Source organism: Podarcis bocagei, assembly GCF_964188305.1.
Source record: "Podarcis bocagei genome assembly, chromosome: 17".
NCBI classification, from domain to species: domain Eukaryota; kingdom Metazoa; phylum Chordata; class Lepidosauria; order Squamata; family Lacertidae; genus Podarcis; species Podarcis bocagei.
In genome coordinates, this window is record NC_138143.1 from 33,988,665 (window position 1) to 34,008,985 (window position 20,321).

Genomic DNA, 20,321 nt, shown 5'->3' on the forward strand with positions numbered 1-20,321 from the left:
TGTCACTGAAAGATGTATCCCCTCCACTGCTTTCCTTTATCTTCTGAGATGCTTCCCTTCACATCTTCTGCTTCTCTCTCTTCTACCTCCCTTTATACATTCCATGTGCCTCCCTCTGCCAATAAATTGCCTTTGCAGGGGTGGTCATTTACAGGTCTTGGATGTTGTAGGCCTGGGGTCAAGTGAGCCTGAGCTCCACTGTGGCACCATCCCCTGGGTACCATAGCTCAGGATGGGGCATCACTCAGTAGAACAGCCCCTGCTTTGCATACAAAAGGTTCCAGCTTCAATTCCTAACATCTCCAGTTTAAAAAGAACCAGGAAAGACGTGAGGGTGGAGGGAACCCTGCTCGAAACCCTGGAGATCTGCTGCCAATCAGGGTAGACAACATGGAGCCAAGTGAACACACAGCGTGACCTCCTAGTATAAAGCAGCTTCTGATGTACCTTGTCAGTGGGTGGCCCTGTTTCAACTACATGGTAATACCAGCTTTGCAAGTAGGAGGTTGGAGGCCTGAGATGAAATGCAGGGGGGATAAAGGATAAATAATAATAATAATTTATTATTTGTACCCCTCCCATCTGGCTGGGTTTCCCCAGCCACTCTGGGCGGCTTCCACAGAGACCAAAAATACACTAAAATGTCACCCATTAAAAACGTCCCTGAACAGGGCTGCCTTGAGATGTCTTCTGAATGTCGGGGAGTTGTTTATCACTTTGACATCTGATGGGAGGGCGTTCCACAGGGCGGGCGCCACTACCGAGAAGGCCCTTTGCCTGGTTCCCTGTAACCTCACTTCTCGCAGGGAGGGAACCGCGAGAAGGCCCTCGGAGCTGGACCTCAGGGTCTGGGCAGAATGGTGGGGGTGGAGACGCTTCTTCAAGAACTGGTTAATTTCCACTACCCACAGTGCAAAAGCTTAAGGCTGCTGAACTTGGGGGCTAAATGAATAACTTCCGGTTCACCTATTCCCCAAACTCAGCAATTTTCTACTGTTTAGCACAATAGCCCGATAAAGCTGACGGCTGAGGTTTGAGGCTGGGTTAGCAGAGATCCAACTCTGATTGTCTGAGTCTGGTGCAGGAGCGTACTTCCTTCCTTCGCCTCCATCCTATGCAGGGGCGCCGACTTATAAAAAATATTGGGGGGGCCCATACCGGGGTCCTGCCGCTGGTTCGCTCGGGTAGCCGGGAGAACGCAGTTCGAGGTGGCGGTGTTGGGGAGAGACCCTCGCTCAGGGCGCCACTAGACTTGGCGGCCGGCGGCCTATCTGGGGGGTTTTGGAGCGTATTTCGGTGGAGCGATTGGGGAGGAGGGGGCTTGTTGCCGGATTCTTCAGCTGGGCCGGAGATCCGCTGCTGGGGGGTCCCTGGGCCGAGTTGTGAGCACGGCCTGCTGAAGGGAGATCCAGCCGATTGCGCGACGGGGACGGCCGGGGCTCTCCGGCTAGGGCGCGCGGCTGGCTGGCTGGCGAGGGAGCAGGTGGGGAGGAGGCAGGGGTCCTCACTCTCTTAGGAAACGCACCCACGCGCCCGATTGCCACGAAGTCCGAAGGGTGCGTGTGTGGAATTAAAAAGCAAAAACGAGATACGGGCAGGGCAGGCAAAGAGTTTTCTGCAAGAGGATGGAGGGCAGGTTGAAGAGAAAATCACTCAGGATGAGACAGTCAAATCAGCCATGATAAAATGGGCTCAGGATAGTGGGTATAACATCATGTTTGAGGACTGGGAAAGGTTATGGACCACCGGAATGAAATTCACGGCATGTAATGCCTTGAAGGAAAATATTATGAAAATGATTTATAGGTGGTACATGACCCCAGTCAAGCTTGCAAAAATATATCACCTGTCTGATAATAAATGTTGGAAATGTAAGGAGGCTGAAGGGACATTCTTTCACCTCTGGTGGACTTGTCCAAAAGTGAAGGCCTTCTGGGAAATGATCTATAATGAGTTAAAAAAGGTATTTAAGTATACCTTTCCCAAGAAACCAGAGGCCTTCCTCTTGGGCATTGTTGGCCAGAAAGTGTTAAAGAAGGATAGAACTTTCTTTATGTATGCAACTACAGCAGCAAGAATACTTATCGCAAAATATTGGAAGACACAAGATTTGCCCACACTGGAAGAGTGGCAGACGCAATTGATGGACTACATGGAACTGGCTGAAATGACTGGCAGAATCCGAGATTTGGGAGAAGAAACAACGGAAGAGGACTGGGAAAAATTTAAGGACTATTTACAAAAACAATATAAGTTGTATGAATGTTAAAAATTTACACGATTCGGAAACTATAGCTTCAGCAATTAGATTTGGGAAACAGGAAATTATATTTTAAGTAAGAAAAGGTCAAAATCTAAGGTAATACTATGTTTAATTTAAGATATAAGTAACTGATGAAAAGTATGTTAAATTTAGAGGTATAGTATTTGAAAAGTACAAAATAAGGTACGAAACAAGGTAATAATTTGCTGATATCTTTATTATAAAGAATGCAGGGTAAGGGAGATGCGAGGAAGTCCAGTTAGTTATATAAAAAATGTGTTGAATGGTTGGTTTTCTTTTCTTCTTTTTCTTTTTTTCTTTTTCTTGTTCTTTTACTTTTTTCTTCAGTGTATGTTTCTAACTTTGTATTTGAAACCTTAATAAAATATTTATAAAAAAAGAAGAAGAGAAAATCCTTTCGCTTTTCTGGGGCTCAGGGAAGTCTCAGAGCCGGAGGTTGGGGAAGGGACCCCCTTTGCTCTGCCCTCTTCTCCCGTCTTAGATTTGCATGGGGGTCCCCGCCCAAGCTTGCCTGGCCACCGGGCCACACAAGGGCCGCGCTCTACGCGGCGCACCTTGCTAGCCGCGCAGCTGTCCTCCGCGGCTGCGGAGCGGCCCTGCGCCGGTGCCCAGCCCCTCTGGGCGCCCGCTGCGCTGCCAATGACAAGCGGGCGACGTCGCGGGCGGGGAACGCGTCGCTTTCTTTCCCGATCCTGCATCCTCCCAGTCTTCCAGCCCTTTTTTGGGTTGGAAGCTCGTCTCATTCGCCCTTCTCCTTTCTTCACCCTGCGCGCAATTTTCCTCCCTCGTCTCCCTCCCCATTTCTCCTTCCTTCCTTCCTTCCTGACTGACGGGCTCGGGCTCGGGCTCGGGTTTCGGGTCGGGCTCGGGCTCGGGCAGCCACAGCGTCGGCGGTGTTGGCGATCGGCGGCGCGGGGGGATGGCCCTCCCGGGGGAGCCGGCGCTGCTCAATGGGGTTGCCAAGGAGACAGGCCGGCCGCACTCCTCCCCCGGCCCGGTGCCCCCCGCCGCGCCGGTGCCCGTTATCGAGCTGGTGCGCGCCGGGCGCCCTATAAAAGCCGCGGACGCGCCCACCGCCGCCCGAGATTATTGGGGGGGCTGAGCCCCCCCAAACGAATTTTTGAGGGGGCTCGGGCCCCCTCAAGCCCCATGGAGTCGGCGCCTATGATCCTATGCTGCAGTGAAAGCTGGTAGGAATGGTTAAGGTCTGACACATCTCAGGTGTATCTTCTGACTCTATTTTCACCTCTCTCATTCCAGAATACTTCTAGCTACCTGGGGCTTGATGAGGCCACTTCTCTCCTCCTATTCCTTTTTCTTTATTTATCTGTATACACACCATACATTTAATGCATCTGCCAAGAATCCTGGGAGCTGTAGCTCACCCCTCAGAAAGCTACAATTCCCAGCACTCTGAACAAACTTTAGTTTCCAGGATTATTTGGGGTGAGTCATGCACTTTAAAGGACTTCAAATATATGGTACGTGTACAGAGCCAAAGTTCTTCAGTTGATGTTTAGCTGTTCTCAGCGTTGCATGAGAGTAATGCACATTCTCAGTCCTCCAGAAGCTGTTTGGGTCCACTGCTCCATTATTATTTTTCATTTACAAGCTAATACTTTTCTACATACCTGGGTGTCCCTTAAATATATGCAACCCCCTACCTTTCTTGCTTGTAAGGTGGCCCCATTTGACTGCATTTGATAGGCATAGGACTATCAAGCTTAGTACAGTGGTACCTCGGGCTACATACGCTTCAGGTTACAGACTCTGCCAACCCAGAAATAGTACCTCGGGTTAAGAACTTTGCTTCAGGATGAGAACAGAAATCGTGCTCTGGTGGCTCGGTGGCAGCAGGAGGCCCCATCAGCTAAAGTGGTGCTTCAGGTTAAGAACAGTTTCAGGTTAAGAACGGACCTCCGGAACGAATTAAATACTTAACCCGAGGTACCACTGTATTAGGTAAATGATGAGGAGGATGTCATAGGAAACATCCACTGGGTGGCAGCACAGCTCTGTAATATCAGAAACAGAAAAATGGCAAGACAGCCTTCGCTACAGGTCAATAACTAAGAAAGCATGATTGTCCTGTTTCAGAGGTGAACAGGGCCGAATAATGGCACGGGTGCGTGTTCTCAACAGTTCAACATGGAACCTTACCAAGAAATAAAAGTGGGAGGCATCTACAGAAACTGGTGTGGCTGCATAAGGAGCTTACCGATGAGCGAGATTTAAGATGGGCATGTACAGTGGTACCTCAGGTTAAGTACTTAATTCGTTCTGGAGGTCCGTTCTTAACCTGAAACTGTTCTTAACCTGAGGTACCACTTTAGCTAATGGGGCCTCCCGCTGCCGCTGCGCTGCCACCACATGATTTCTGTTCTCATCCTGAAGCAAAGTTCTTAACCTGAGTACTATTTCTGGGTTAGCGGAGTCTGTAACCTGAAGCGTATGTAACCCGAGGTACCACTGTATAAGAAATGGAAGAAAGGGGATAACCCAAAGGAAGAGTATACATAAGTAGCCAACAGTTGCAGGGAGAAGATCAGGTGGGCCAAAGCTCAGAATGGGGGCCATGCTAATCTTCTCTGTATCGTTCCAATTTTAGTATATGTGCTGCCGAAGTGAGCACAGGGCCAAAGCTCAGAATGAGCTCAGGCTTGCAAGAGAGGTCAAACATAATTTTTAAAAGGTTTCTTCAGCTATGTTCAAAGCAAGAGGATGAACAAGCAAGTAGTAGGTCCTTGGCACGGAGAAGACTAAGAAATGCTACTGGGTGACAAAGAAACATCAGAACTGCTCAACACCTACTTTGCCCCGTCTTCACCCAAGATAAGAAAACAGGTGGTAAGGGAACACTTAGCTACTTTAAATGAATTCAACTCTCCCAAGACCTGATAAGCTGCACCCAAGGGTACTAATGGAGCTTGCGGATGTAGTCTCAGAGCCTCTTGAGAATTCTTGGAGAACAGGTGAGATCCTCGCAGACTGGAGGGGGGTAAATACTGTCCCCAACTTCAAAAAGGGGGAAAATAAGACCCAGGTATCTACTAACTGGTGAGCTTGACATTAATACCAGGAAAGGTCCTAGAAGAGATAATTCAACAGTCAGTCTGTGAACACTTAGAAAAGAACGCTGTGATTACTATGACCCAGCATGTGAAACGGATCTAAGGATTTTAGCAGAACACAAGCTTAACATGAGAAAACAGTGTGATACTATTTAAAAGCTATTGCTGTTCAAGGCTGCATCAGCAGAAGTATAGTGTCCCCAATCAAGGGAAGTAATTGTACCGCTCTATTCAGCCTTGGCCAGACCACACCTGGGGTACTGTGTCCAGTTCTGGGTGCCACAATTTAAGCAGGATATTGACAGGCTGGAATGTGCGCAGAGGAGAACGACTACGGTGTTAAAGGGATATGTGCCAGACACTTCTAATCCTTTAATTAAGCCAAGTTTTAAAAGCTAGTTGTGAGTTAGAAGCTTAGGGTAGGCAGTGGAGAAGCAGGTAAACAGGAGGTCCAGCGCAATGGCTGATGTCTGTTTGAATCCAGGGATGCAGCTATGGGAGAAGGCAAGAGACCCTCTTGGAATGTGATGCTGGGAACCGGCTCAAGTTGTAGATACATGTAAGTAAACCATATATAGTAAAGACACCACAGTCTCCCTCTGTGTCTCATTTTCCAAAAGGAAACACTAATTGAGTAAGTGTACCTGGAACTCCCTGGAATCTTGTACTGCTCAGAAATTGGGGGTGGCATGCAACAATATTGTGGTGACCAGTTCTGGTTTTTTATGACTAGCATAAATATTTTAGCAGTATTTAAATAAAATAAATTATGGACACACTTATAAAAGCTAAAGTCAGTATCTTATATTCTGAGGCCCTTGGGAGCTTTTAGGGCCAAACTGTATGTGATGTCCCATCACATGTTTTGAAAAAGAACAACTGGTTGCTTTTATTTTGGAGGGGAGAAAGAACTGGAGAACCTTTAATCTGGAATCTAAGTCGACCCTGCACTGGTTTTATGTTAAAAATCGCCTCCTACCTGACTGCTATTTGCCCATAAATGTGCTGCTATTTTCATAAGAAGGTTATATAGAGAGTTGAACTGTGCCCAAAATCCAAACAAAATTTAGGGAATGATTAGATAAGTTTTCTTGGGGGTGGGGAACTGTTGCCTAAAGACAAACACATTTCATCTATGTCATAAATTGCCTCTGGAAAAGCAATCTCTCTCACCACTGTGCTGGCATGCAAGCATTCAACAGGATGGCACATGATTAAATTAGGATTGATTGGCAAGAATATGAAACTGTTGCCTGCAGCAGAACAGCTCAATTAACTTTCATTTTTGTATGGAGTGAGCAGCTGCATGAGGAATACAAGATGTGCTTCAAAATCAGCGGAAGTTGTTATTCTCCTTTTGAGTGTAATTTATCAGGAAGTTTTCTCTGGGTAAACCCTGTCCATGGATTGTATTGGCATTGTTTAGAGCACCTGTGGGTTGCGACCCCTTTGGGGATCAAATGACCTTTTCACAGGGGTCGCCTTAGACCAGGGGTCAGCAAGCTTTTGGGGGGGGGCTCCTCTGCCGCCAACAGCCTCTGCCACTCGCAAGGGAATTTCCTTATTCCGAATAGGATTCCTTGCAAGAAAAGGGAAAAGTTGACAGCTATGGACATCACCGTGCCAACCCCATCACACACACCCCGTACAAATACAGGTGTATGTGATAGGATTGGCGCCATAATGTACTTATGCGGACCTGTCACAGCTACTGTGTAGAACAGCTACTGAGAACAGCTACTGTGCAGAGAGCAGCTGCTGTGCTGAAAGCAGCTACAGTGGTACCTCAGGTTACATATGCTTCAGGTTACATATGCTTCAGGTTACAGACTCCGTTAACCCAGAAATATTACCTCAGGTTAAGAACTTTGCTTCAGGATGAGAACAGAAATCGTGCATCTTTGTCATCTTGAATGAATTAAATTTATCACTGCAAGGACCAAATTCAACATGCCTCGATTTGTCTGAAAAGATCCGATCATTCCAAATGAAACTTCAGCTTTGGCAAAAAAAAAAAAAAAAAAATGGATGAAAATAAAATTAAATGTTGCCTACCTTATCTGCTTTCTTTGAGGAACATGACATTGAACCAGACAAAAGGATTACGGTGATAATTTCTGTGAAAGAACACTTGCACATGCTTGCAGGCAAAATTTCATTGAACGTTCCAAATCTACCTGACACCCCATTTGCACTTGTCAGAAGCCCATTCACAGTCAAAGTTGAAGGTGTTCCTGAGACAGTACAAGAGGAGATCATTGAACTTATTAACAGCGATGCAGCGAGAACTGATTTCTCTACAATGCCAGTTACAAAATTCAAGTGTTTGCAGTCATGTCCTGTTCTGTCTGAGGCTGTGTTGCGCCTCCTTCCATTTCCAACATTTCTGTTTCTTTGTGAAACAGGGTTTTCCAGCTTGTTGGTTATCAAGTCTAAATACAGAAGTAGACTTGTTGTGGAAGATGATCTTTGTTGTGCTCTTGCAAAGATTGCCCCGAGAATTTCTGATCTGGTGAGAAAGAAGCAATCTCAACCTTTGTACTGACGTTGGCTTTTTACACATACTGTCACAAAATGTAGCAATGTAGTTTACTGTTGTTATATTAAGACTGTTACCCATGCTACACCATGCTTCAAGACAAAATTTCATTTATTTGTAATTAGAAATAAATATTTCACAATTTATAATTACATATTGTTTTTGTGATTAATCACTATGTTTTAATTATGTTCAATTTGTAACGATGAAAATACATCCTGCATATCAGATATTTACATTACGATTCATAACAGTAGCAAAATTACAGTTATGAAGTTGCAACGAAAATAATTTTATGGTTGGGGGATCACCACAACATGAGGAACTGTATTAAAAGGTCGCAGCATTAGGAAGGTTGAGAACCACTGGTTTAGAGAAACACAAACAGTACAGTCATAAGCATGTTCATACAAACTATGTACCATGGAGGTTATTCCCAGGTGAATGCACACTGGATTGTGGCGAAAGGTGCAATCATATGCACACTTACTTGGCAGAAAATTCAGTGGGACTTAACTACTAAGGGGGGAAATGCACAGGTCTCCATGAAATACATTTCAGTCTCTCTTGTTCTTTTTTATTTAATAGAGGAAAGAATTCAGAATAGTAATCAAATATCTGCTGTTGGCAGTCAACGTCAGGTTTACATTTGTATTGGCGGCTTATATAATGCAAAATCAATATAAGTCTCGTGTGTAGAAATGTCCTAGGATGTGATTACCTAAAAGGGGGATGAGTTGGAGAACATAAAATTCACTGCATCCTTGATGTTTTCTCCCTCCTCTTTTCTTTAGTAATCACCTCCTAGGGTATTTAAAAAAAACACCACGTGTATTTCTTGAACCTGAACTCTTTTATTTAGGAACATAATACAGTTTGTTGCTCAGATGGAATACATATTATTCTTCACTGGACTGAATCAAATGGGCCTTTCCAAGTTCTACAAGGAAATGGCTGGGATTGAATCTGGGATCCTTTGCAAAAGCAAATCACATGTTCTCCTACTGAGCGATAGCACATACTGCTGTAAGAACATCTTCTCTAGCAATTAAATGCCCAAATTTATTTAATGTTGGCTATTTCAACTGATGACTATGGCCACCTATGGGCTAGCTTCAGCAAGTTTCCCCTTATCTTGACAGATGCTGATTGCATTGGCCTTCCCACCCACCAATATATTGTTACAAAAGTTGGGCTGAGAGGTAGCAAGATTCCAGGGGGTTCCAGGCACTCAGCCAGGGTCTGAATCACAGAATCATAGAGTTGGAAGAGACTACAAGGGCCATCGAGTCCAACCCCCTGCCAAGCAGGAAACACCATCAGAGCACTCCTGACATATGGTTGTCAAGCCTCTGCTTAAAGACCTCCAAAGTAGGAGACTCCACCACACTCCTTGGCAGCAAATTCCACTGTCGAACAGCTCTTACTGTCAGGAAGTTCTTCCTAATGTTTAGGTCGAATCTTCTTTCTTGTAGTTTGGATCCATTGCTCCGTGTCCGCTTCTCTGGAGCAGCAGAAAACAACCTTTCTCCCTCCTCTAAGTGACATCCTTTTATATATTTGAACATGGCTATCATATCACCCCTTAACTTCCTCTTCTCCAGGCTAAACATGCCCAGCTCCCTTAGCCGTTCCTCATAAGGCATCGTTTCCAGGCCTTTGACCATTTTGGTTGCCCTCCTCTGGACACGTTCCAGTTTGTCAGTGTCCTTCTTGAACTGTGGTGCCCAGAACTGGACACAGTACTCCAGGTGAGGTCTGACCAGAGCAGAATACAGTGGCACTATTACTTCCCTTGATCTAGATGCTATACTCCTATTGATGCAGCCCAGAATTGCATTGGCTTTTTTAGCTGCCGCGTCACACTGTTGGCTCATGTCAAGTTTGTGGTCAACCAAGACTCCTAGATCCTTTTCACATGTACTGCTCTCAAGCCAGGTGTCACCCATCTTGTATTTGTGCTCCTTTGGAGACCTGAAGGCGAGACGGAGACTTGTCATAGTTTCAAGAAATAGGATTTATTCACATCTTTGCACCTTCAGCCTGCATGGAGGGAGTCCCAGATCCTACAGCATGGCCATTTCAAGAGGGGCTTGTTCCCCACAGAAGTGCAACACTCAGTCTCTAAGGCATCTCTCCTGATTTCTGCTGTTTCTGACAACTAAGCCTTCTTTATTCAGTTGCATTTTAATGGCCAGTCCTTTTGATGCTTTGCAGTACTAATAGTTAATCTCCCCCAGGCCCTCCCTGAAAAAAGGAGTTCCGGACTTCATCAACACTTGTTGATTGACTAGGATTAAAGACTGGTGCACACTCAAGACATTGTCCTAGGTTAAGTAACTCTTCCCATGCTAATTGCTGATCCTCAGAAGTAGGTCCAGACATTCCAGTGCACATGGATCTTGTTAACATTCTCAAGGTCTGACACACAGTCTTCACACATCAACACAAATTAAACACCTCACACCCCTTGCATAACTCCCTTTCTAATACACATAGAGACTGTCTTATAACATATCCCAGTTATACAAGTTCTAATTGAATCCCAATGTTTACTAAACCTAAACATTTAGCACAATATATCTATTATATCATCGTTCCATTTTTTAGTGTTGTAACCTGCCCCTGGGAACTTAGGATGAAAGGTGGGTACTGAATAATAACAAGAATAAGAATAATTCTAGAATCTAAACCTTTTGAGGACTGAGTTTTCTTGCAATATTTGCTCAAAGGGTGTAAGTTGTCTAAGAGCATTTACTGTTTTATAAGTAACAAACTTGATGTACATTCAGCCAATTTACCTGTATTCCTTGAAATGGACCCCAATTCTTATGTTCTTGTTCTTGGTTTTGCAGCTGGCTAAAAATCTGACATTATCTATCTATACATGCAGACATAGCACTAAACCTTCTGCAGCGTGGAAAGTCCATTGCCTTTCCACTTGTTGTTTATAGCAGAGGAATCAGGATTGGGTAACATTAGGAACTGCTTGCAATGAAGCACCCCATCTCTTCTCAGTGCCATCCCAGGACATATTGCTGCCTAGAATAGAGCCCAAATGGTACCCCCATTTCCTGGCTAGAGGCACTACTGTCAAAAGTGTCTTTGCACCTTTCAGATTTCAGCACCTGCCTTCATGCATCTTCCCTACCCCCAATGATTCTGCCTGAAGCAGGTTACTTGCTTCACATTCTGCAGCATAGCAGTGCTGGCCATGCCTGTTCTTGGGAGCTTGAAAAGGCCCTAAGCCACCACGCAAAAGAGCTGCCATCTGCAGTTTACTGATAAAGAATAAGTCAGCTGATAACGGTTTTTGTGACGTCTCTTTCACTGCTATACCTCTGGCCCTCTCAGTGGCTAATAAAAATTCCCAGGGGGAAATAAGCTTCTAATTTGGATGTGCAAGCATTGCGTATTCTGTTACCCATTATTATCAACTCCAGACCCATGGCAAGATGATTTGCAACTGGAGACCATATATTGTTTAAGGCATGCAGCGGCTATCCATTCTACATCCTGTTTTAGTTAAGGCAACAATAAGGAAATGTTTCGACTCCCTTCCTGCTTAAAAGTTGAAACTTACAGAAGAACAAGTAGCTGTTAAGTACATTTGGCGGGAACCAAAACACACAATAAGGCATTACTTTTATCAGGGTCAACTGAACTGCCACAAAATAGTGAGCAAGTTTTCAAGTTCTCCAGAGCCCTTCATCAGGTAGAATGTTAAAAAGCAAGGAGTTAGGAGGGGTACAGTTACTCTGAAGCCTGCAGTTTATAAGCAGATTGAACTGGAATACAGATCTTTTGCAGTCATAACAGGATTTGCCTCTTAAGGTGAATTGTAGAGTGTAAGGACATCCTGGGCTACTGGGACAAAAAATAAAATAAAATTGATCCTCTGTTTTTTAGAGCCTAAAAGATAGTGGCTATTTGGTTCTGGAAGTGCAGAATTATATTACAGTGGTACCTCAGGTTACATACACTTCAGGTTACATATGCTTCAGGTTACAGACTCCGCTAACCCAGAAATAGTGCTTCAGGTTAAGAACTTTGCTTCAGGATGAGAACAGAAATCGTGCTCTAGCAGCGCAGCGGCAGCAGGAGGCCCCATTAGCTAAAGTAGTGCTTCAGGTTAAGAACAGTTTCAGGTTAAGAACGGACCTCCGGAACGAATTAAGTACTTAACGTGAGGTACCACTGTAGTAAGTTGTATGAATGGATCACATGGGTGAATCATTCTTTGAGACATTATACGGGCACATCACACTCAATTTTAAATGGCAGGAAAGAACTGTATGTCAGTACACTGTCCCAAATTTTGTCAATGCAGGATTTGGTGTAGACTGTACTAGTTGATCACAAGATATAGCTTGGGGAACAAGCTGGTGTGACCAGCGGCGTAGCGTGAGTTGTCAGCACCCGGGGGAACGCAAGTAATTTGCGCCCCCTAACCCGGGGCAAGGCAAGTAATTTGCGCCCCCCCCTAACCCCTAACCTGCGAGTTGCCGCTGGCGCTGCCGCCCAAACGACGCCGCTTGCCCGGAGGAGGAGGGGGGCAGAGAGGCGAGGAAAATGCAACGGCCCAGCAGCTGCAGCAGCACCGGCGGAGGCGGGGCTGTGAGGAGGGGCTGCCTGGCGCGTCCTCCGCGGCAAGCGCTGAGAGCCGCTGCCTGCCGGGCGCCTTCAGCCCGGACGCGCGCACAGCTCGTCGGTTCCGCGAGACATGCGGCTCCGCTACAGCCTGCGCCCGAGGCTCTTCGGCGACTCCGGAGGCAGCGAGCGCGCCCCCCCCAGATGTTGCGGCCGGTGCGGCCGGCACCCCTGGCACCCCCCACGCTACGCCACTGGATGTGACTGCACAGTCAGTAATTGTTCCCGCCATTCGCTCCTGTTTCTGTTCATTGTCTTAGTCTGAACCACTTCAGATTTCTTTTGCCTTAAGAAACAGATGTATTTGTATTTTTGCATCAAAGCATGAACTAGGTAAAGATTTGTTCTCTGGGTTCTTTGCACAAAGAAATCTTCTTCTTCTTTTTTTTACAGAATGTCAGTCACTCAGTTCTAACCCCAATATACGAGGAAGACAGGATGGGAAAGAGAGATTGACTAAATGTTTGATTAAGGGCTTAACCATATTTCCTATAAAACATGGGCCTGAGTGGTTCAGCCTTTGTCCCGCTGCCTTCACCTGGAAAACCCACTCTTTAGCAATAAATCAGAATAAGCATCAATCTGCAGGAAACCTTCTTGTGTTTGCTCCAATTCACTGCTAAACCATGGGTTTTCCTGGAGGAAAGCAGGGATGTCATTGAGCCACACATCATTGCCAATGACGTCAGACAGGTGACCTGAACATAAGTGCTGTTTGGATGCCATATCACCCTTCCACCTATAGCCTATCCTTTGCACCTGATTGTGTGGCTAACCTTCTACCTCACTTTGTTGATTTTTGAGGGAGCTGGGATATCCCACCACTGACATCTCTCCAATAGTTTGGTCCAGCAGATGGTCATTTGGGGTTAGAATCCATTAAGAGAGCCCAGTTCTGCAACAATGGCCCAGGTGAGGCCTATGCCCTTCCTAGGACCAAGGTCATTCTCACCTTTCTGGATGACTAAGAGATCAGGCGGACTGGATGCCTTGATTTTGGATGGCAAGAGTGGCATCAGCTGCTCCCCTCGCATACCCCTGCAGCTGAACCATGTAATCTGGACATCTGATGGCAAACTGAGTCCATGGCCTCGGGAGCAGAATGAAACATGGGTCCTTGCCCAGTGAACGATGCTGTGGCCGCGTATCCAACTTCTTTTGGGTACCATACCTGAAAGTGAAGAAGTCAACAGGACATACTGAGTAACAGAAGGGAAGTGTGAATGTATTGCCTGTCGGATGCAGAGAGCCACCTGCCCAAAGCGTTAATTTCCTCCCCTGGCAATTTGTGAGTGGATGCTATTGTTGCAGCACTGATTCTGAAGGAGTGGGGAGCAAAGTTGGCAGGTGGGAGGCTGCAAGCTGCTATGGCTTTACTGAGGATCCGAGAGAATTGGTGCCCGGCCAGTAGGGCCGTTGTCAAATTCTCTCTTTCCCATCCTCACGTTCTCCCGACTGGCCATTTCTCCTTCCTGCCATGATTACATGATGCCTCGATGCTCTGTCTGTCACAAACGGATGCACAATATTCATGAATATTTTGCTGAATATGGATGCCCGTCAAAGCAATGGGTTACACTGATATGGACCAATAGATGCTGCACATTTGCAAGGAATCTCGGTAGTAGGTGGACTGGATTGCAGCAGGTGTAAACAAGCCCTTACACCTACATTAGTTCGTTAGGCTTGCCAGAAGAAATAACATTAGCAGGAACATGAAAGATCCTACTAAAGGGAAGGGCAGGGGCATGCAGATTGTTTTTCTTTTCCAAAATGTGTGTTACTCAAGGGCAGCCATTGCCGCAGTAACCAAAACAAACAAACAGCCGTTCAAAAACTATATAGCTACGAGACAGCTAACTTTAGTCATAATTAAGTGCACTTGGAAATAATAAAACTTAAGGTTACTTGCAACTAACTTGTTTCTGTGGGACCCAGTGATGGCTGGATGGAGGCAAATGCTGGGAGGTTGATTTTTCAGAAGCATTCTAGCAGCAATAGTTCCTGACTAGAAGTGTGTGAAAATAGCTCCTAGGTTGTGTTGCTCTGAGGGTGGCTTCTGCGTTGATCATTTAATTTAATATTTTAACTTTCATATATAAATCAGTCTTCCCAACCTGATGCCATCCAGATGTTTTGGACTACAATTCTCAGCTGCCGCTGTTAACATTTATATATGTAAAAAAATGTATTCTTTTTGCTTCTTTACAGGCATTTCTGTTTTGTCTCAAGCTTCAAGAATTCCTGCTTTATCTCGAAGATCAGCCCACATAATTTGTCAGTTTACCTCTTCAGAGGGCTTGAGTTCCAAATCCACATAAAGGTTGATGAAGCTGTTCTGCTTTTTTCTTTTTTTATTAGTGAAAAAAAAATCTATTCAAACAGCGATTATATTATTGGTTTTAAGTTGTCCTTTGACTAGTTTTCCTTTCTGTGTTAGGTTTTTTTGCCATTGCCAAAATACACAATTTTGAATGCTATTGTCAACTGTTGTTCCTTTAAAATCTTTCCAAAGTCTTGATACGATTAAGCTTGCTGTTGTCAACATATGATTAATTATTTAATTTGGATATCATAAGTATTTATCAAACTGGTGATAATTAATACATTTTGTGAAGTAATTTTCTTTCTTGAAATTTAGATATTGTTTTTCATGTAGGTAAATACATTTCAAATATTTATCGTCCTAGATTGTTTTCTAGCCTTTTCTGCTAATTTCAGTTTCTAGATCCAAGTTCCCTTTTTTAGACTTTCCAGTGTACCTGTGTCTGGTAAAGGTAAAGGTACCCCTGCCCATACGGGCCAGTCTTGACAGACTCTAGGGTTATGCGCTCATCTCACTCTAGAGGCCGGGAGCCAGCGCTGTCCGCAGACACTTCCGGTTCACGTGGCCAGCGTGACAAGCTGCATCTGGCGAGCCAGCGCAGCACACGGAAACGCCGTTTACCTTCCCGCTGGTAAGCAGTCCCTATTTATCTACTTGCACCCGGGGGTGCTTTCGAACTGCTAGGTTGGCAGGCGCTGGGACCGAACGATGGGAGCGCACCCCGCCGCGGGGGTTTGAACCGCCGACCATGCGATCGGCAAGTCCTAGGCGCTGAGGTTTTGCCCACAGCGCCACCCGCGTCCCTCCTGTGTCTGGTATCTATGTTTAAATATTTGCCTTTCTTCCAGTGCAGTAAGTTGAGTTGCTTATCAACTTGCTCCATTATGTATACACTTGTCTTACATAAAAACCATGAGTGATGTTCACTGTTACAGTAAATCCATTGAAATAAATAAATTTGAGTCACACAATTCAATTGACTTCAACAGATCTATTCTTAGTATGATTAACATTAGATATCACCTAATTTGTTTGTGTCTCTTGCAACTTTTATCTAATTTCATGCATTGTAAATGGACTTGAATTACACACAAGCTGCTCTTGTTGTTGTCATCTGTTGCATTCATTTATTTCTGTATATGAAAAGATGTCTCAAAGTGACTAGAAAACAGTTAAAAAGCAATTAAAAAGCAAATAGCAAAGAAAACAAGACACAATAAGTAATAATAATTAAAAAATCATTAAAGTGCTCATCCAGCAATACTATAAAAAGTACAAATCCTATTCCATCCCACTAAAAGTGAGCACTACAGTAAAGGTCCAAATTATTCCAAGATATGATCCAAACTTATAATCAAAAACCTAGACAAACAACATCTTAAGGTCTAGCACTGAAAAGCTGGCAAGAGCATTCCACAAATGGGGAACCACAACTGAAAAAATCCTGTTTTTGTGTTGCCACCCTCTGATAGGGCCTCTGATAAAGACTGTGGGGTCTAGGCTGCTTCATGTAAGGAGAGCTGTTCCTTGAGGTCCTTATCATAAATATGAAAACCTCAGTTGTGGAAAGGTACAGTGGTACCTCGGGTTAAGTACTTAATTCGTTCCGGAGGTCCGTTCTTAACCTGAAACTGTTCTTAACCTGAAGCACCACTTTTGCTAATGGGGCCTCCGGCTGCTGCTGCACCGCCGGAGCACGATTTCTGTTCTCATCCTGAAGCAAAGTTCTTAACCTGAAGCACTATTTATGGGTTAGCGGAGTCTGTAACCTGAAGCGTATGTAACCTGAGGTACCACTGTAATTGAGGGAGGAGAGTGGAGGAGAGTAGAAGTGAATGGGAGCATAAATAACCCTTCTCCACTCGGGCGGAGGAGGGTGGGTGCGGTAGGTGCGGGCCGCCCCGGGTGTCACCACTGAGGGGGGGGGGTGACACAATGCCGGGCAGCACTCACCGCGGGGCCTGTAGCACGCGTCTCTCCTGGGAGAGATTTGGCAGCTTGTGCACGCTTGCGTCCGTTCGCTGCCTCTCCCCCGGCTGTAGAGCGGCTGAGTGGGAGGAGGCAGGCAGACTCCGGAGGCCCCGCGGTGTGCTCCGCCCCCATGGGTGTTTTGCCCCACCCCTGGGTGCACCGGCCCCAGGTGCCCGAACAGCTTCCTCTGCCACTGCCTCCACTTGCTATTTTTTCACTGCTATTTCTTCAACGCTCTACAGGTTTGCCACGAAATATCTGGTTTGGGTCTAAGCCCTCATAAGGCTTCATCCAGAAGACATCAGATGTACACACCCTCCAACATTTCTCCAGTGATTGCCTTCAGATGGCTTGGAGGTCAGCTAACTCCAATGAAAGTAGGGACATCCTAAGTTCAAGTGGGACATTCTGGGATCAAACCAGAAATTGGGACGGCCTTCTCTAAATCAGGGATGTCCCTGGAAAATAGGGACACTTGGAGGGTCTGAGATGAGTGTTGCTCTCTCTTATCTTTTGCTCTCTCTTATCTTAGCTGCTCACCTCTTCTGAATTGGTTGCCAGCAGTACTGACTTTGAGACAAATTCACTATCGCATTTGCTGTCCCTAGCAAGGGGAGGAGCCATAGCTCAGTGGTAGACCATGCACCTTGCATGCAAAAGTCCCTAAGTCCAATTCCTGACATCTCCAGGGAGAGAATTCTGTCTGAAACCCTGGAGAGCTGATGGCAGTCAGTATCATCAGCACTGAGTTACGGACCAATGGTCTGACTCAATATAAGGAAGCTTCCTGTGTTCTTAACACCACAGTGGTTGTTAACCTTTACAAAACAACAATCAGGAAAATAATTCTGGCCTGCATACTGTTTCACTTGCAGTTTTCTCAGTAAGTGATATGATCCATGCTCATCTCTATTTTTAGCAGTCTATGCTAGGGGTGTGTACTGGCTGCAAGATTCAACTTGCTTTGGGAAACGGCCTAGTTTGTTTCTTAGCTGCTCTGTGTCCAATTCAGTTTGTTAATAGGGACTAACTGCATTAGAGCTGTTAAGAATTTAGCTCTGTTCCCTCCCCATTCTTTATAATGGGGAGTCTAAAAGCAGTTATATATTTTTTTTCCTTTTCAGAGAATTTTTTGATATTTGAGGGGATAGCAGCACCTCCGGAGTGGCTTTAAAGTTTGAGGGGGGGGGGGAGGAACCAGAGGCAAAGTCTGTATTTCATTTTCTACCAGAATTTGATGCAATTTGCAGTCATTGTCACCCTTTCTGGGGGAATGTTCATGCATATCAAATTTCAGAATGATGGATGCAGTGGTCCCTAGGGAAGACTTTATCATTTGGGGGTGAGGAAATGTCACCCCCCTCCAACAAGAACTCTGCTACCCCCAAATCGTTGGTGAGAGTGTGCTTCTCTCACTCGCCCCCCTCCCAAACATATTTTTGGGGTATACAGCCTGGGAGAGAGAGCTCTCTCTTTTGATTTGCATAGCAGGAGAAAGTGGTAGAAAAATTGCATAAATCCTCAGGAAAGGCAGGTGGGGAAAATATAGTTCCATTGACTTGTACAGGAGAAGGCACAGTTCCACAGAAAAACATAGTTGTTAAGCCCTGGACCTGTCATGTTTTTAGGCTAGACCTGATCATCAAAACAAAAGATCCCCCCTGTCTTGTGATTCCCTTCCTCTTGAGCTCTGGTCATCTTGGTTTTGTTTCTCAGGCTTCACAAGAATATTTGCATATTGAAAATCTTGAAAAACCTATCCTACACATAGAACAGTAGTCCGTCAGGGAGGAGAGTCCAGTCTGACCTCCCTCAGTGTGTTATTCTTCTTTATTCAGGGAGTATTCCCCCCCCCCCAGGTATTCAAATAGACCACAGTGGTGCCTCGCAAGACGAAATTAATCCGTTCCGCGAGTCTCTTCGTCTTGCGGTTTTTTCGTCTTGCGAAGCACAGCTATTAGCGGCTTAGCGGCTATTAGTGGCTTTAAGAAAAAGGAAACAAACTCGCAAGAACTTGCAAGACGTTTCGTCTTGCGAAGCAAGCCCATAGGGAATTTCGTCTTGCGAAGCGACTCAAAAAACACAAAACCCTTTCGTCTAGCGAGTTTTTCGTCTTGCGAGGCATTCGTCTTGCGGGGCACCACTGCACTTCTCCAGAGATGCTGTTTTTGTGAACTGGCCTGTATTTTAGGGATTCTGAGGGAAAACACAAGGATCTAATGGGGCAAAAAGAGAACGACATCTGAGTTTCAACCTATCTGCCTAAAAAAGAATAATGTTGTAGGAAGAGTGCTTAATATAAAAACTGAGGCCTAGTTTCACTGAGGTGGTGAATTTCCATCCAGGCCGTACAATTTCGTGGTGCAGGGTTTGCATAATTGAATAGCCCTCCATTAAAAAATAATAATCCAAAACCAAACTCCTTTCTCTGTCAGAAGATCAGATTCCATCTAGTTTTCTATGTACAGTAGTGTGATTTTTGTATGTGGAAAAGCATTCAACCCCAAGAGTTTCCAGCTGCCCTCTGAAGTGGTATTGCCAAGACAGTTTTACTGCTTCAGTGACAGCTACAAATGCCTGACTTAACCAATTTCCCCTGCGCTATCCTGCAAAGGTGCCTCAAGCTGCCATAGCTAAAAACAGCAACAGCAGCCTTTCTGAAAGTTATGCTCAGCATAGCAGACAACTGCCTGTATTTAATGGTAATCCTTATCTCGTAACCATAAAAGCCCAAGTTTCCATGTGGACTTTGAGGATAAGCACGTACTGAGAGGTTTGGAGGTGTGACCTACAACTTCTGCAGAAAACAGTTAAATATAATCCTGTGCTTATTTGCTTCTGTGGAAGAGGTTGCTGTAAGAGATGCTGCCAGACCATCCAAGCTCAGGGGAAAGAGTATACAACTTGACGCCTTCCTCAGGTTCAGGACTCCCAGAAGCCTTCAGTGTACTTATTGGTTCCAGCAACAGGTCTTATGAGCCTCTTTCCATTGCAAATAAGTGGATTCACCCACACCAGGAAAACAAAACCCGCTCATAATGCTTTCAAAATGATCTTCAGAGAAGGAAAAGTACAGTGGTACCTCGGGTTAAGAACTTAATCCGTTCTTAACCTGAAGCACCACTTTAGCTAATGGGGCCTCCTGCTGCTGCTGCGCCGCTGGAGCACAATTTCTGTTCTCATCCTGAAGCAAAGTTCTTAACCCGAGGTACTATTTCTGCATTAGCAGAGTCTGTAACCTGAAGCGTCTGTAACCTGAAGCGTCTGTAACCCGAGGTACCACTGTACAGAGAGAGGCTACCCAAATGCTGTATTTAATATTGTTTTTGGAAAGTATGCATACCCTCGAACATTTCTCCGATGGAAATAGGGACATCCTAGTCATCCTATGGAGCTGGAGGAGTCTCTTGAGAGTCCCATGGACTGCAAGAAGATCCAACCTCTCCATTCTGAAGGAAATCAGCCCTGAGTGCTCACTGG

At 45.3% G+C, this 20,321-nt stretch overlaps 1 protein-coding gene across 2 annotated transcripts in view; it reads right to left on the reverse strand.

The window, feature by feature from the left end:
* The window catches only part of OR6V1 (olfactory receptor family 6 subfamily V member 1), a 39,932-nt gene extending 20,224 nt beyond the window's left edge, over positions 1 to 19,708 (reverse strand). The window contains exons 1-2 of one of the 2 annotated variants that reach the window (XM_081176810.1): positions 19,609 to 19,708; positions 13,497 to 14,049 (exon numbers count right to left, since the gene is read on the reverse strand). The gene's annotated coding sequence lies outside the window, so the exon portion shown is untranslated. Of the gene's footprint in view, positions 1 to 7,397; positions 7,865 to 13,496; positions 14,050 to 19,608 lie in introns of those variants that run through there. The other variant, XR_014003296.1, reaches the window with a different exon arrangement.
* Positions 19,709 to 20,321: the final 613 nt, after the last annotated feature.